General features: G+C 41.6%; 1 long non-coding RNA gene across 1 annotated transcript in view; it reads left to right on the top strand.

Annotated features, from left to right (window-relative positions):
* LOC307003551 overlaps positions 1–17606 on the top strand; it is a 27873-nt gene extending 10267 nt beyond the window's left edge. Inside the window, exon 5 of the long non-coding RNA XR_013798744.1 lies at positions 17424–17606. This is a non-coding gene — a long non-coding RNA (uncharacterized lncRNA). The remainder of the gene's footprint in view (positions 1–17423) is intronic.

Raw genomic sequence — 17606 nt, 5'->3', positions numbered from 1 at the left:
TCATACACACACATAAAAGCATATCAGCGATCATGGACAATACTTTATCATTAAGATCAAAAAGTGCCAGTGAAGCCCAATCAAAACTATTTGTTTTTATGTCTCATCGCATTGCATTTAGCTCAGCAAACATTAAAAATGTTCAAAATTAAGCCACATGACTGAGTGTCACTTTAGAAAACTTATTGCAACACACCATCTTCATTGAAAACTTCTCTGACTCTACATAACCTCTAGCGTCTACACACAGTTATCAACCTTGTTGGTATTACTCATTCAAAATGTCTTATGATTGATAGCTTGTGGAGTATACATCACATCTGTAATAAATCCTGACTGGTGTAACCTGGCTTATTCAGACAATCTCTTTAAACCTGTACAATGCTGCTGGGTCATTACAGGCCCCTGGCCTCGCTGAAAAGCCTTGACTCTTTGTTTGTCCAGTGGTCTCACTGAGATGTTCTATGGATTGCATTCAGCTGTAATTCTAGGCAGACACTAAACCCGGCCGGAGTCAATAGCCCATAAGTCTCTTGTTTATCACCAGATCAATTGCTCCACTTCACAAGGGAAGGAGAAGACTAATTGTTTTAGGAATAATCTCTCTTTGTGCGTGCGGATATGGCATCGACTTGCAGAGATGGAAAACGATTTTCGCCTCTCATCCTAGATGAGAAGACGCACTTCTGTTTGTGCGCGCGAACGTGTTTATAAGTCATGAGAGCACCCGCGAGTTCTGTGAGTTTGAGGTGATTGCGGCAAACAAACTCCCTTCATTTAGCCACACATTTTATTTCATTTCTTACCACTTTTTGACTCAATCCTGCTCTTTCTTGACCTTGAGTCTCCCCAAATGCCAGGATTCGTTCCAACACATTAGTCACTAAACTCTATTTTGGTGTAACCAGCAGTTGCTTCAGGATGTTTTCATTCATTCACTCCGTCTATCCTGTGAAAAAGGGCAGTGTGGCTGAACTATAATGCACAGAGTGCCGTTCCGGGTGAAAGCCCTTCCTTTTGGGATCAATTACTTGGCATTGGGATCTTTAAGAAAAGAAACCTGCCTTATTAAAAGTCCACACGGCACCCTGAGATCCCATGTTTGGGGATCCTGGCCTCAGCACAGCTATTTATTAGCATATAATATTTAAAGGTCAGTGGCTGTTTTACATAGGTGCTCTATTAGACGGAGGTCAGTTAGGCCATGTGTGTTGTTTCATCGCAAGCATAAAATGCGTTTTTGCTCTTTGCTTTCAAAACATTTAGATTGCATGGCCGTCCTCTCAGGGGAAAATGCGAGAAGCACTGTTGGTTCTGCCTCTGTTTGAATGTAGCATTAGATATACACTTAATACTCTCGAATTGTAATGCATTTAGTTCATCATTGTGGCTAAGGGAGTCTTTTTTTTTTTTTTTGAAGCACCGCACGGAGAATACCCACAACTCCTTGGGAAGTGGTCTCTATTGGCAAACGAGCACAAAGCGAAGGTACCGTGTTCGACATAGCCGCTGATCAAAGAGGCCGGAGGCTGGTGGAGATGGAACGGCTCTCCTCTATGGATAAAACTGTATTATAGTGTATTAAACAAAACCAGTGAAGGAGCAGAGGAATCCCGCCAGTGCTTTCAGAAGTGCTAAATGCTGGGTCCCAGTAGAGTCTATTAGACCCCCATCCTGCACTGGTACTGCATTGTAGAGAGCGAGTGAGAGAGAAAGAAATATCTCACTTTGTGTCTTCCTAGAACAATATTTAAGCTAGAAACTCAATATAGAAGGACTAAGGTGTTTTTTTTTTCTTCAGAGACTGCTGGTCTTTGGGAGGCCTTATGGTGCACTGAAAAGTTTAATAATAGGAATAATCTCATCCTTGCCATTGCCGTCTGATTTCAGTTTTTTTTTTTTTTGTCTTGTATAATCAGTTGATTTAGCTATTTATTTTTTTTACCACTTTTATTGCCTTTTGTTCTGAAGTCCTCTTATGTAAATCATGGTTGCTTGCATGGTTTCATGCTGTAACACACAGTGTCCTCCAAAAATTTGGAAACACCCTAGTTGTAGAAGTGGGGTTTTATAAATGCAAATGCATTTCTAGGCGGTTTCTTTTTTGAAGACTAATGAATCAGCAAACCTTTATTGATTTCCAATTAAGATTATATTATATTATTCTATATTCTGAATTCTTTATTTTTTATTTAATAAAATATTTACGTTGTTTGTATTATTCCTCAAAAATGTAACAGAAAAACCTTTCCTAAAAATAGAACCTTTAACCTTTAACGTGCAAGTATGTATGCAATAAGTATGCATGCATGGGCAGTCACAAACAAGAGTTAAGTTCTTATTTTCAATTTACAATATACACAAAGTCATAAAAAGACAAGATATGTTTTAAGTCCAAAACTATAATTTTTTTTGTCAATTTGACTGAGTAAAATCATGTAACTTCCAACTTGCAGTCATCCACTTTTGGTAAATGACATTAATGTTGTTTGTCTAACCAGCACGTACTAGCACACTTCGCACAGCAGTTAGTCAGGGCAGGTCAGTGTGTTTATGATGTCAATACCATATTTTGAACCGCTTGTTTTAGCAGTGTAGTGTTCAGAAATGCTTTAGATGGACTGAAAAGATAGTTTTGCATTGTGAATGTTAGAGTACGTCTACTTTAGTGCATCAAACTCTTAAAAGCGTCGAAATCCTGTTTTCCATGATATGCTCCGTTTAATAATCAGTGAATATCTTCACAATATGCTGCATTTATTTATAGACTTGCATTTTTTAAGTAGATCGCTCAGAATCAGAATAATTGGAGCTCTTGGTCAAGCAGTAAGAAAATGTACGGCACTGTGTTATTAGATCTGACAGCAGAGAGGCTTGATTAGATAGTTGCAGTGTAAGATAATCAAGAGTCAAATCACATACATTTTCATTTTTGGTGTGTATGATCTCTCTCTCTCTTTCTCTCTCTCTCTCTGTTCTTGTTTCTGCGACATGTTCTCGCTCAGAAGCATATAATTACGGCTTGCCCCGGCTGATAAACAGCTCCTAAGCCGCACTCCACCTCGTACAACAACACATGCAACATACTCCAGATCATACGTGTAATCATGTTGTTGAGTCTGATGGACGCAAGTGCAATTACAAGAGAGGCGGTCAGGTGGGCAAAATTAGAGCTGCCATGCTGCTGTTTGGTCGCGGACGCAGTAATGACTACTTAAAGCTGTTTCTGACTAGGGCTGTTTACTCGGAAAAAAAACAAAATCGTCCGATTAGAGCATTCAGGGCTAATAAATGTATCCTGTTTTTCTCTCTCTCTTTCCAAGGCTCTTTTATGTTCCTGTATACTGGATTAAGTGAGGATGTACAGTGCTATTTTAAACCCCCTTTCCCAGCGGAGCCGTGAATAACTGGTGTGATTAAACAAGGTGATAAGCTTCCGTTTTTCTTCCTGAATGTCATTCCAGGTTTGCTTTATCGACCTCGCTCTAATTGGCAAACCATTTCCTTGTCGAGTTCAAAAATAATGAATTGATTTGGGCCTCTTTTCTTTGTTAGTTATGTTTGGTCTGCCAAGAGGTGTCTGTGTATCTGCTTATTTTCCTATTTAATGAGCACATTGCGTGTGTTTGTGTGCGCATGTGGTGGCGGATGTAATCTTTAATTTATTGATGCTTTCACTGAAGATGAAAACTGAGATTCAGTTTCAGTTCTCCTCCCTTAAAGATCTTAAGTCTTCACGCAAAACACTAGGCCTAGATAGTTTGTGCAATGTTTTATTTGGTTCTGTGTTGACTTGAGGGGAGAAAACACTAGCTTTATTGTTTTCCTTTTGATTTTGTTCCTTTGATTCACTGTAGGCACGGCAAGGCAGGTGTATTTATATAGCACATTTTGTACACTGGTTATTCAAAGTGAGTTTATGTGGGCATAGAACAGAGAAAAATAAAAATGTCAAAGTCCATTTTTAAACCATTAAGCAAGCATATAAAAATAAATAAAAATGGTTAATTTAAAAATCGATTAAATTGAAAAGCACAATGAAATATGCTGCTATATAGATGAACAGTACCCCAGAACCACCAAAAACTCTTTTTTTTTTGTAAAATATGAGAATAAATAACTAATTTGTTGTGCTTTACTGTTATTTATTTATTTTTGAAGCTGCTCTGATGGATTTAGAGTACTTTCAGTAAAGGATTCTTCGAGTCATGTCTTTGTGAACACTTCATTGAAAGAACTGTCTCATAAAACTAATTTGTTCATGAATCAGAAAACACTTTCCAAAATAAGTTTCACTGTATTGTTAATTTATTTTAAAAACGTATCTTATTCCTAACGTGAACACGGCACCATTCTCACAGTTTGCCCACAGTTTGAAAGCTCAAGCACTAGCTCTCATGGCAACTAAACAAACCAAACTTTGACATCAGACTGGACCAAAGCCTCTAGTATGAAAGCGCGCTCCGATAGACAGAGAGATTGTGACAGAGCGGAAAAGGAAAAAAAGGTTTCCAGGACAGGTATCTACTGCATGGCCAGGCGCTCAGCCACACCTGACTTTGATTAATTACAACCTCTCCATCCCCCTCATCCTAGAACCTGACAGGGAAAATCCAGCCCTGTACAAGCACAACAAACCAGGAAGCTCCGCCACTTCACTTCACACCGCACTCGTTTTCTCCCTCAGGATGTGCTTTTCAGAACACACTTGCTGAGAGATACAGGGCTGCGCTCTTTTGTCCGTGAGGATGTGGAGCACTGCCCAAAACAGATCATGCTGCATTAATCAGAGCTGGAAAGTACACAGTTGCCTGGCGGCCCTTCCATCGGATTAGTCGTGCAAGGCTTTAAGCGTTCGCATCGCAGGCCTTTTATCAGCCATAAGCGTCTAATTTATGAAGCGCTCCAGCCTTTGCCTTCAGTCAGCGTGAAACCACTAAAAGTGAGAAAGGACAGACCACGAGCCGCATCGTTTTATTTAATGCAGATAATTTTGCGGCATTAACTCCCGAAGAGCTTTTTGCAGCCACTGTGTGGGAGAAAGCAGTGTTAATGCAGGAACTTAAAGTCCGTAATAGGGCTGGAATTAGCCCTTATTAGAGTTCCTGAATGAAGTTTCTGGACTTTTCGTTTGTTAAACCCATAGTATACCTCTTTGTCTTTGGGTTCCCGCCTAGACGCATCAAGAGCAGATGATTTGCAGGGTTTTAGAAGCGCGTGGGTGAAATTAGCCAGACGTGAAAGCATATCGTTAATCAGAGGCGGCCACGTCACTTTTATATCTTTCTGTCGTAAGGTCGGAGACATTTGTTTAAGGAAGACGGTCAAGTGTTAGCGACGGACATGTCTAAATTCACCCGGAGTGATGACTTCCTAATAAACTAATGCAGAACGAGCGGGAAAGGGGTTTAGGGACGCTCTTGGTGGGTGTTAATTAATAACGCGGCCCGCAGCATAAAGGTTAAGATTCAGTCCGATTCAAATATCAGGCGGATAAAAGCCACCATCTAGATTGTTGTTAATAAGATCTCAAACTACAGCAGAACTAAGTGCTCGGCCACCTTCCACTGAGCGATTTGTTCAAATATAAAATTGACCTTCATCTAAGCTGCGGGCGCATTGTTGTAATAGCTCGGCGAAAGAATGGCCACGCGGTGTTCGCATGCCTTGAATTTGTGACCGTTCCTTAAGACCGGCTGGGTTCCTGGGTGGGAATAAATGAAAAAGCACCACAGAAACAGAGCTTGCCGTTCCACTCTCTGGGTGTTTAACCAAGCACAATTTGCAGCTTCAATGAGACAAAGCTTGTGATCAATGCATAATAGCTCCTTATTAACCTCAATTACCACAATTAAGCCCGACTGCCACTGGGCTGCTTTGATGACTTAATTAATCTGATTCAGTGAAGAGGCCACAGTGTCCCCCCATAGTTCCAAGCCTTGACCGACCATGTGGCCCCTGTTAAAAGCACATCTGGTGGAACAAAACATCTCCTCAGTGGCAGACAAATGCCTCCACTCTGTGAATGAAAGGCAACCCTCTGCTCTGTGATGTTCATAATGAATGGTACAAGCCCCTTGGCACAGTGCCTTATTGGGTGGCTTGGATAGCTGCCCAGTTTGTTCGCGGCTAATTGCTTAATTGATGCATTGTTTTTAGCGGCGATATGAATTGCTCTCATTTCGACAACAAAAGGCATTACACGCCATTAGCGAGTCACGGCTCTCTACGTGTGCTTGTTTTAAAGATTTAAGGCGCCTTTTTAGATTTTTTACATCAATGCGATTAGGAAACACCCTCTTGGAAGACGTCACGCTCTGTGAAGAACGCCTGCGGCAGGGTTGTGTAAAATTCGCAATTGAAGAATTGGCTCCTTTTCAATGCATGAGTTAGAATGTGAATTGAATTGGCCTCAAAACACACAAGAAGTTGAACATCAATGCGTCGATCCGTCTGTCTGTCAGGCTTTTTAAGCTTTTTTTCAAAACGTTCATACAAGACTTTGACATCCCAACAAGTTTGTCTTAACAACTTTGCATTTCTAGTTAAAAAATAACAAGCATTTCTATTGGAATTCTGCGGCTTGTTTGCAACCACAATTAAAAATTTAAGATTTTGGCATTTTAAAAGGCATTTTCAACTTAATGTTGCACATCCATGGCCTGCAACTCCTTCTGGCAACAGCTCCTTCTATGATTATTTGGTGAGCCAAATATACATGAACTCCCCCTGCCCACGTGAACACAAAAACTGTTAGTATTTACAGTCTCCTCTTCGCAGTTAAAGGAAATGAAATGGCATTTGACTCAGTGTTGGAGCTGTTTAATTAGCAGGTTAAGGGTTAATAAGTTCCTCCTCCGGCGCTGGAGTGTCTCCTCAGGAGAGTTGACACTTCCATAATGCATTCCCTTTCCTGCTAGAGTGTAGCACTTCCACCCCCTCCTCCGTCTCTACATATTCCCACTGATGTCTGGGATAAAGAGCTGTTTTTCCCCTCTCTCTCTGCTGCATGTTTGTCCCCAGACCCTCAGAGAGCATTCCGGAAAGCCGGCAGCCTCTGCGGAGCGTCTTCTGCTGCCAGGGGAGCTCGTGGAACTCGCAGGGATGAAGAGAGGGCCGGCCACATGGAGACACACTGTTACTTATTCATCAGTTCGCAGTTCTCTGAGGGAGGAAACAAGGCCTGTGTGCTGTAAACACACTGCCGCACAACACAAAGACTGAAATAACAAGAGCTCAGCCCGGCATCCGAACTGACAGAGATGGGTGCCAGGCGAGTTGTGGATTTTTGTGTATGTTTTGGAAGGGATGACTGAGTGGTGGCTCCCTTGATCATATAGTGCGTTGGGTGCACCAGACTGTTGTGGGAGGAGATGTTGATGCGCGTTGCATACACAACACCAAAGCCATCTCTCTTGTGACCGGACAAATGCCGGTTTTGAACAATTTAATACGAACTGATTGGGGCCAAATGCACAAGCATCCGCCGAGAACGTGTGTAAGGGGCTCTGTTTTGGCGAGATTTGGGATTTCACGGGTATAAAAATAGCTTAGTTGCCGCCTATTATCTCAACAAGACAGCACCATACGTGCCTTTCCCCCTGTGGTACGAGACACCGGCATTTACATCAGTCTTGCACGGCAGATAGGAAATTACCTGCTTTGTGATTTGCTTGTCTGCTGCGATTACAGCATTATCATAATGTTACGGTGGGAGAATCGTACCTACGAGAGCGTCTGGCCTTCTCTCCACCCCCCTTTCTCTCCAAGCAGAGGGGTGCAGGCCCCCTCCGGAGAAGAACCGAGGGCCCACACTGACGCGTGTCGTGCCGGGCAGGTGGAGGATGCGGTCGGAGGCGTCCCCCAGGGGAGCTGGCGGGTGCAGATGCTTGACAAAGCCCCCGTGTAGGCATTCTGATTCAATCAGTGCTTTCTGCTGCAGCAGCACACAGCGGCTCATCCTACTGTTACCACTGCAGCTGCTGCGGAGAAAGTCCGTCATAAGACCAGAGTTGCAAAGAGTAATACATTAGGCGTTTGTTTTTTCTTATGTACTAAGTTCATGAAGTCCAATGTCAGTTAGGTTGCTCGTTTGTCACAATTAAAGCCTTTTTCATTTGCGATGGACACCACTGGACAGGTTCTAGATGCCAAAAGTGCTCAAAGGTCATGTTTTGTTGTGAAATTCACTACAGTGTTCACTTTGAGTGATGGATCTCTGCCAGTTTGTCAATGTTAGGCCCTCAACAAGAAGCATCACATTCGTTTTTGTTGTTCTTGAGCCTCTAACAGCATGCAGGGAACCAACTGCAAAGCCATGCTATTAAGAATACACTGCTACATATCTAGTGGGCACAAAAAGCAAGTTCTTGCATTGGAGCTGAACCTTTAATTTTTTGTAAGATGGAAGTCAAAAGGTCCTCTTTTACGGTGTTCAGAGCAAAGTAATTATGGTTCAATAAGGCAAAGTGTGGTATTTTAATGAAAATAGCTCTGTAAAAACTGTATCAGTGTTTCTAAACACTCATCTCCCCTCATGGATTTTTACAATGTATCTACAATCTTTCTGACAAAATAGCATAGTTAGTGTTTTACTAAGTAAAATCTTCCTTTTTGTGTGAAGAGAGTCAATTATCTATGATGATAACCAATAAATCTTTTCTACAGTTACTATGGTATTTTGCCAGATACTGTGGTAAATATGTGTAACAGTAAGCTGCTACAGGCCTTAGTTTGCAAGAGATAGATCCTGCTAAAGTCAGCGAGCTGAGAGCAGACTATCATCTGCTTTTGCCGTTTCGTGCTGTCGGAGCGGAGCGCATTGCATTTGCGTGTGTTTAGCAAGCCGTCACAATCAATTAGCTAACAAGATGTTACAGGTTACATTTAGTTGTGGATTCAGCGTTTAGAGCATCAGAGGGAAAATCTTATGAATAGTGAAATATTCATGATGTTTGTTTAAATGCTTAGCGCACAGCGTTAAACTGTTTATAAATTCTAATAGGCTGCTTTGGAGTCCTCGCACTCGAGTTTTCTAGCGTTTAGCAGTGATAGGCGGGGAGTCTATGAAACATAAGCAAAGGCCTGCCAAGCCTGTTATGTTGCACCTCTGAAGTGCAAATGAGCGTTTTTCTCCCCAACCAACGCTAGATTATGTTTTTATGAAACAGCAACATCAGCAGAAGCTTGTTTATTTCACTTCAGATTAGCATAGCGCTAAGAGTGAGCATGACAACATAAACAAACTGATGTTAGTGCTTTCTTACTGAATTTAGTTTTTTTTTTTCTCATATCTGATCTCCCGCTATTTTTTTTCTCTCAAGGGTGCCCTGTTTTTTATTGGTCGATGAGATCTAAAGCTTCAGAGAACATTAAGTGTGTGCAAAAGTACAGGTAACTCACAGAAACTGGCAGCTTTCATCTCGCTAAAGTTACCCAGATTGTTTATAGAAGCTCGTATTGACCACAAAATGAACATGAGCGTGTTTTCGCACCAAAGAGGCCCCAAAAAGTGCGTGGGTGTGTTTTTCTGGGCTTGTTTGGGTTTTTGGGGGTTGTTATGTTTCACCAAAGAGTCGTCTTTCTCTTTCTCTCTGCAAAAGCCTCAGCGTGGTGTATTTCTGCCTCTGTCTTATTGAAATAGCTCGAATCAGACTTTGATTAAAGGACGGGGAGCTCGTCGTCTTTCTGCCTGGGTGGCTGAAGCTGCAGCCTGGGGAAATTTGATTTGGATCTAACTGATGTGACTAGATTAAGATCATAATTAGTGCCGTGCGGGATGGCGGTGATAGCGGCTCGGTCCGGCATGGGAAGAGAAGAGGATTAAAACATTTCCAGGATGGCAGTCGTGTGTGTGTGTGCGCGTGTGTTTGAGGGCGCTGTCAGCTGACAGGGTGGGCAGTCCATGTGTCAGTAAGACAAGAGTGTGACTGCTAAACATTTCACATCATGTCAGAATGAATACCCGGCACCACGTGTAATGGGCGGGTTAGATTTAGGAACCTGCGCTTGACGCAGGCCCTGGCTGATTAATAAAATGAAGTTCTGTTGGCCCAAACTGTCACCCGAGTGGAATATATCATCCGGACGATTTTGCCTTGCGTGGAATTGCTTCCTCGTCTATGCGATGCGCAGAATGAGAGAGTGAAAAAAAAAACATGAGTGCATTATTAAGAAATTTGCGACGTTGGGATGCGGGTGATGTGGTAATATCCTGTGACAAAAGCTAATATGATGGGGGGTGATATTAGCCGGGGCCTTGTTAGGACAGGCTGTTTTTTTCCTGGGCTGTGTTTTAGGAGAAAATAACTCCCCTCCATGACATTTTTGACTGGAGCCCCCGGGGCACAAGGGGGAATCGGACAGGGTAATTACGCTAGGGTTTCTCCTTTCTAAATTAACCTCTACTTGGAAATTTATTGGCCTGCTGTTTTTGAAAATTATTTAAACTTGCACTTTTTTTTCCTGATTCAAAGCTTTTGGTGTCAGACCTTTTTTTTTTCCCAATAGAGGGCTGATTATACCAGAGAGGATGTTTTGAAAGGAGAGACGGTCTGGATAATTCATTCTGGACAGGATTTGGCCCATCCATGTTTTTAACTGCTCACCTGTGGAAATATACATAGAGCGGGGTAGCTATGACGACTGGGTTAAGTCAATACGCGTTCCCGGGTCATTGGAGGCACAGCCACTACTCTGCATTAGGATGATTCACTCTTTACGGGACGTCGTCCAAAAAGAGTTTGTCTTTTACATTGCCATCTGGCAGCACTGTAAAGACATTACATCATGCTCCAATACTAGCAATAAATGGAAAATTGCTTAATTTGGTATCTCATGTGAGATATGGTCATTACTAGAGGTCTCATTTCCTGTTGTTTGAAGTTATTTCCCATTGTCTCAGAAGTAGGAAACAAGACCTGTTGTAATGATTGAATTTCACTTTACATTCAGGGGTCAAGAATTAGATTGGGATAAAATAGATTTTATTAGATTTTTAGTATTTATTTGTTTATTTTTACCTATAGACACCTATATTACAGAATTGACTACCGGTAGTTATTAATACTTTTTTTTATTTATCTTATTTAATATCATCTCTTCAGTATGACCCTGCAAGAATTCTTAGGAAAGCACTATTCTGCAGGAATGAAATGGAGATGGTCAGGGTTTAAATGTAATAAAAAAAGAAAATAAAATTGTATAATGAATCGTGTTTGAGAGTCCCAGGCTAGCGGAGAGGCCCGTGGAGAGACTCGTGGGAACGTGGATCTGCAGAGCTGGACCCATCACCACTAGCGGCACTTGTTTTCCCGTTTGTTGAGGCAGCGCTGGTCTTAATGAGAATTTGAATAATTTTAAAATACACATTCAGTTAAAAAGTATCTTTTTTTATCATTATGTCATTTTTTTCATATTCGTCATGAGTTCTGGAGGGGGAAAAAATCTTCAATACATCTAGATTCCTTTTTTTTTCTTTTTCTTTTTTTTTATCCGTTCGATCCGATTCACGCACAGTAACACCATTGTATTATTTTGTAATGCCTAATAAAGTTTCCGGCCAACTGTCACCTTAGCCCATTTTTAGTCGCATTTTGGACTTGGCGAGTGTTACATTTGGCCCAAAACTCCAGCTGGCAACAGGCATTGTATGGTTTGGTTTTATTCACATATTTTCATTGTCTGACTGAAATTTTATGCAGCGTCAGAGTCGTCATTGTTTCATAATTGTCCTCACTCAAGATGCCCCACTGTTGATGCTCCACCACTGGCAGCATAAGGTCTGAGCGATTGCTTTTTATGGCACATTAAAAACGATCATGTGAAAATCCAATGTGGCAAATGCTAACACTTAAAAAAGATATTAAGACATCCTGAGCCATTAGTTCCCTGAACCCGAGCTCACTAAACTTCCCTGACAACCCTTTAAATATGGGTTAGATAAATGATACAATTTCTCAACCTCTTCCGCTCTCCCATCCTCGAGCATATTAAACTCCTCTACACCCAGAATAGGTGGACTAATGATGAGGTGTCCGTTCTGATGGTTCCGTTGCTGAAATATGTTGGCCGGCCCTTGAAGCGAGACGCTTTGAATAAACATCAATCTCAGGCTCTCTCTAAGTCGAAGACAATTGTCCAAACCATGCAGCCGGAGACGGCCGACAGGAAACTGACAAGTAGCCAAGAGAAGCCGGGGAAACGGTCAGCCGATCATGATTTACATGCTATCTGGCATTTTGGCCGGCTGACGGAGAAAACTATCACTCAGCTCTATTTGACTTTTTCCCCTCTGACAGGCCCTGAAGTCATTCTTGTGTGTCTATATGTAAAGCGCTCCTTTTTCTTTCCACTTGTGTTCCTGCTTCTCAGGACTGACCATCTCGACGTAGCGATGCCAATTTGGCGCGTTGGCCGTGACAAGGAGAGAGATGTAGCATGTTGTCATGTTCCACCCGACAAGCTACGGGGGTTGTTGTCTGCGCCCCTGCGCCCCACCAACAGCCCTCCAACCCAATGAACAAACCCTCACCTTCTGCAAAAAAAGATGCCCCAATGTTTGGCGCCAATTTGTTAATAACCTAAGAGTGCTTGCAGGCTCGTAATGGAGAGCTGATATTAAAACGGAAGCGTGTAGTACCACACTGACCTTTCAACGGGAGAATAACGGCTCCTCATAATCAGCTCTGTTGAGTAAGCAACCTAGAAGGCAAGGTTATAGTCTGGGAAAAATAAAAGGCTGTCCTGAATGCGATTTCACAAGTCAATAAACTTCCCGGGCGTGCGCGTGTGTGGCCGTGGCGGTTATGCTGATGTGCAGGTTTTTAAAGAGTCAGGACAGCGGGATCCCTCCAGACATTTGTAACGCATCAGATAGGAAAGCATCAATCTCTTCCTCCAAAGTGCCCTGAATTTAACACGGCCAGAGGCAACGCAGGAAAGGAGAGCAGTTAAATGTTCTTTATTTATCTCCCTCGGAATTCTCTCGGTAGGCTGGAGGGGTGAAATTGATATGGATGCGTTCCAGGGTTTTTATTTTGCGTCGTGCTGTGACTTTGCGGTGTCTTGTTTTGTATCCACTTATTTATTTATTATCTGTTTTCCTTGCCGGTTTCATTTGCAGCTCTGTTACCAGGTTTTGTGTCTCTGTAAAATTAATTTTCACACATTCCCCTGAACACAAACCCAATAACCGGAATGATATTTCACAGAAATGTGGCACAATGACACTGTAAATTAAATGTTAATATGAAAATATAGTGTAGAAGAGGAAAAAATCCTTGCCTGACAGTCCGTGTGTTAGAGAGAGAGAGAAAGAAAGTCAAGACTTTTCTGTTGGAGTGTAACAAGCTTTCCCAAACAGTGGCACTTGTTTTTTTTTCCTTGGTCTCGCTGTGACTCGATTGGCAAGTGCATCTTCCTCTGCTTCTCTGCTTTCCTGCTTTCCTCCACGCACCGCAAACTTCTGCTGACACCAGCAGAGAAACATCTTCTTCCACCCCTTAACAATTTTAGCCACTGGTCCATCACTCTCGTCAAACCTACTGTTTTGAATTTTTACTCCACTGCAGTTGATAGTTGACTGCTGCACGGGACTTCAGATTAAACAGCTCAGAGTTCAAGAAAAAATAGGTTTTCAGCTTATTTTACTCACACCTGGGAGAAGAGTTGACTAGTTTTCCTTGAGCTGATGTGTTTGGAGTTATTTTCATTAATTAAAGAAATGTACTGGATTCTGTGCAAGCATTTTAATAAACATTAAAGTAGACACTATTTTCAAAATATATCCACAAGACTTGTGCAAAAACTCAGACGTTATATTTTTTAACTTTATATTTATATTTATATTTAGCAACTTGCTCCGAAATATCTTAAAACATGTCTCAAGATGCACACCAGTAATGTTTTTTCTAAGGCACATTTATAAAAGCTAATTCAATATCCTAATTGAACTAAGGCCTAATCCTGGCTTAATATAAGCCCTGTCTGTGAAACAGGCCTAGTGTACATCTCAAAATATGCTTTCCACAATTTCTTTTTCTTTTTTTAACCTGAGGGATGAGTTATTTACTATGATGATCAACATTATGCTATAAATGATTTCAGTAGAGCTTAACTTTGAACCTATTGAACTCAAAACATTCTTTTAATGACATTTAAGAGAAAGTACCAACCAGTGAGAACAGCTTGCATGGCAAAATGACAGTGATTTTTGCATCACTCTTCGGTTTTCTCTTACTGTGCGTGTTTCTTTGTGCACACACAGAGGAAACAGACAAGGGATTATCAATCTTCATTTTGTAATTCATGAAGGCCTGCTTGTCAGGTATCCAGCAGTGACTGAAACAACTCATTCTAGCGTGCTGGGGTAGAAACCCGAGGGAACGACAGCCTCCTGTATCTCCCCTCCACCTTACCTCTGTCAGCTCGATGCTCACCGCGCGGGATTAACCCCTCTGTTCCTCGCACAGGTGCGTGGGCACCCGCGCGTCCACGCTCATTAAGACAGAGGGCAGACCGGCGCTGCCTCAACAAACGGGAAAACAAGTGCCGCTAGTGGTGATGGGTCCAGCTCTGCAGATCCATGTTCCCACGAGTCTCTCCACGGGCCTTTCCGCTAGCCTGGGACTCTCAAACACGATTAATTATTCAAGAGCTGACGCAAAATCACCCGAGGCACCATCAAAGAAACATTTAGCTCTCTTTTTCTTGTTGGACACTCTTTATAAACAGTTTTTGAGAAATTTGGGTCTTTACATTATGGAAGCCAATTTTCGACACATTTTCAAAAAGTCAATTATAAAAATCAACAATTATGAGATAGGCTACTAAGGCCCTGTTTACACCTGGTGTTAAGATGCGTTTTGGTCGATCGGATCACTAGTGACCGACTCTAAATACAGGTGTAAACGGTGTCTAAAATGGTTTGAGCTTGTCCACTTTCAACCACTTCTAGAGGTAGTCGGAAAAGCATTTGACCAGAACATGGTCGAATGCGTTTGAACAGCAACAAAAGACCGTCTTCTCTCCACCTACTGACCTAATGCGTAAACATTATGGGAAGCTCGCTAGCCAGACGACATCTGACCCAAGTTTGGTTTAAAGACAAAAAAATGTACCAAGCACAATGTTCTCTGCATGCGGACGTCGTCTTGCGGCTGTCAATCATTGTTATGAGATAAAGATAAAATTATGGCAGTCTAAGTCATTATTATGAGATCAAAATGCCAAATTATGAGATCAAATTGTGACAATGTCGAAATGATGAGATAAAGTAAATTATGACATTAAAAATGTTCATAATTATGACTTAGTATCTCAAAATTTCAACTTTGAATTTGAGTCTTTATATTATGGAAGCCCATTTCCACCACTTTTTCAAAAAGTCAACAATTATAAAGTCAAAATGATGACACAATAGGTTATAATTATGAGATAATGTATTAGATCATGTCAAATTATGCAATAATAATTGTGAAAATGTTAAAATGATGAGATAAAATAAATTTTGACAAAATAATGTGACTTGGTATAATATAATTTTTCACTTTTACTGAGAATTTTGGCAGAAGTAATGGATCAGGAGAAGTTTAAAAGTTAATTTGACCAAGAGGAGTACCACAGCTCTGACATCAATTCTTGTTATATTTTATATTTTACCAATGTATAAACACACACTGGTCTTTATCCCCAGTTGTGCCAGTTATAGTAGTTTTAGCCACAACGCCTTTAAAAGTTTAGCGAGGACCACTAATTTAATTTAATTGAACACATTTGATTTCCGTCTTTTCGGGATGTGGGTGATCAGAAACCGTTTTAAACTAGTTTACATCATCAAAAGTTCACTTACTGTGGATTTCACCATCAAGGTGGAGAGCAAACTTAATTACCCAGCCAGCGAGGGTGTAGCCGGGGTCCGCTCTTAATAAATCTATCATTAATATTTCGAAGTGCATAAATCTGCAAATTTGAAAATCACTTTGATCGCATCTCGCTCTTACTCTCTCCATTTGCAGTTTTTCCGTGCTTCTTTTCCCCTCCTCTTTCCTCTTCTCTCAAACCATTAAAGATTGAAATGTACTTTTCGAGAAGCGGGCCCAAAAAAGCGCGGGTTCGCTTCATTTCAGAGAAGTTAGTTTGTGGCGACCTTTTTGACTGTGAATAATTCACTCTCTTAAGAAGCTCAGTGGGCCTCCTCTATTTGCTTTGATTGGGGAAAATGTGCTGATTTGCAAGCAATAGCCCCAGGCACCCACCCTAGAGCAGCCTTTGGGGTTGGGAGGCCTCAGTCCTGCCCCCCCCCCACCTCCAATCCCCATCCCGATCAACCGGTCTGCAGCCCAAAAGTCCGGCCCGAGAACGCTAACTACAGTCCTTTAAGGACTGGATTAGCATAGAGAAGTGAAACTCTGAGTACGCTTGCCTTGGAAACCCCCTGAGGAACGTGGCCTGATCTAGGAGCTGATCCTCTGAGAGATGGCCACTGACAGCTCATCCGCGCTGGCCAAGAACCTTCCATCACCTCAGGCTGCAATTTGTCGCTTGACCTGCCAGGGGCCTTGAGAAAATCCTCACCGGAGGAGAGGAGTGGGTTTCTGCTCCTGCCGGCTCTAAACCATGGAGCCAGTGTCATCCTCGCCTGTTTTTATCCCGGTATTTATGCATGTGGAAAACTTGACCGCCACAAGGCTTTGAAAGCAAACTTACAGCGCGCCCATGAGTGTGTTTAGGTGCCGTGTTTGTGTTTCAGTTTTAGACTGAGGGATCACCAAAGGATACAGACATTCTTTCATGCTCCATGTCTCTCTTCTTCTGTCCAGGGTTATTAATTGTAAACTAAAAGCTAAAACTTTAAAACAAAGTGTGTTTTTTATTTGTTTTTTGTAAGATTTACATCTCAGAACATTTCCTAAATATTTGCCACAAAACAAAACAAAAATAATTGTGCATCATATTTTCTCTCGGCTGTTCTTTAGAATAAGAGAGTGTTTGTTTAATTCAGATGCAAGTTAATTGCAAACTAAACTTATGCATGAACTTATTTCATTAGAACTTATGTCCTGTTAGTTTAGATTCAATGTATTATGACTATATAACCACAACTGTATATTTGTCCGACTCCTCACATTTAGAATAATTTTTGTGGCATTTTTGCCCCCATTAATTTCTGACCCTAATCAAATATAAATAAAGTTAACACTAAACTGTAACTATCAAAATCATGGCTGAATCAAACTAAAACTAAAACCGAACTATAACTTTGCCTCTGTTTGTCTGCTTGACATCCATTTGCTGCAATTTATGGAGTGACATGAAACCGCCTCTAATTGCTCTTGAATTTGCTGCTGCATCACAGCGGCATGAATAAAATAGGAAAACATGCTTTTGAAGATACTGAGATCCTTTTTTTTTTCTTTCCACAGAAGTCTCAGATCTTCGTCTGGCTCACAAACTGACCCCAAATAACCGTCCACCCAAACCACCACAAGTAACTGGATGTCCAGCCAACGTCTTGTGCAGGGAACATCTCGTTTCTGACACTAGATTCAGCGGTCGGGGCAGAAAACTCTTTCAGGATGCATGAGAACAGATGTCTTGTGTTCCTT

This window comes from Phoxinus phoxinus, assembly GCF_949152265.1.
Source record: "Phoxinus phoxinus genome assembly, chromosome: 9".
Classification (NCBI taxonomy): domain Eukaryota; kingdom Metazoa; phylum Chordata; class Actinopteri; order Cypriniformes; family Leuciscidae; genus Phoxinus; species Phoxinus phoxinus.
Note: the sequence above shows the minus strand (reverse complement) of the source record. Positions and strands in the feature narration are given on the sequence as shown.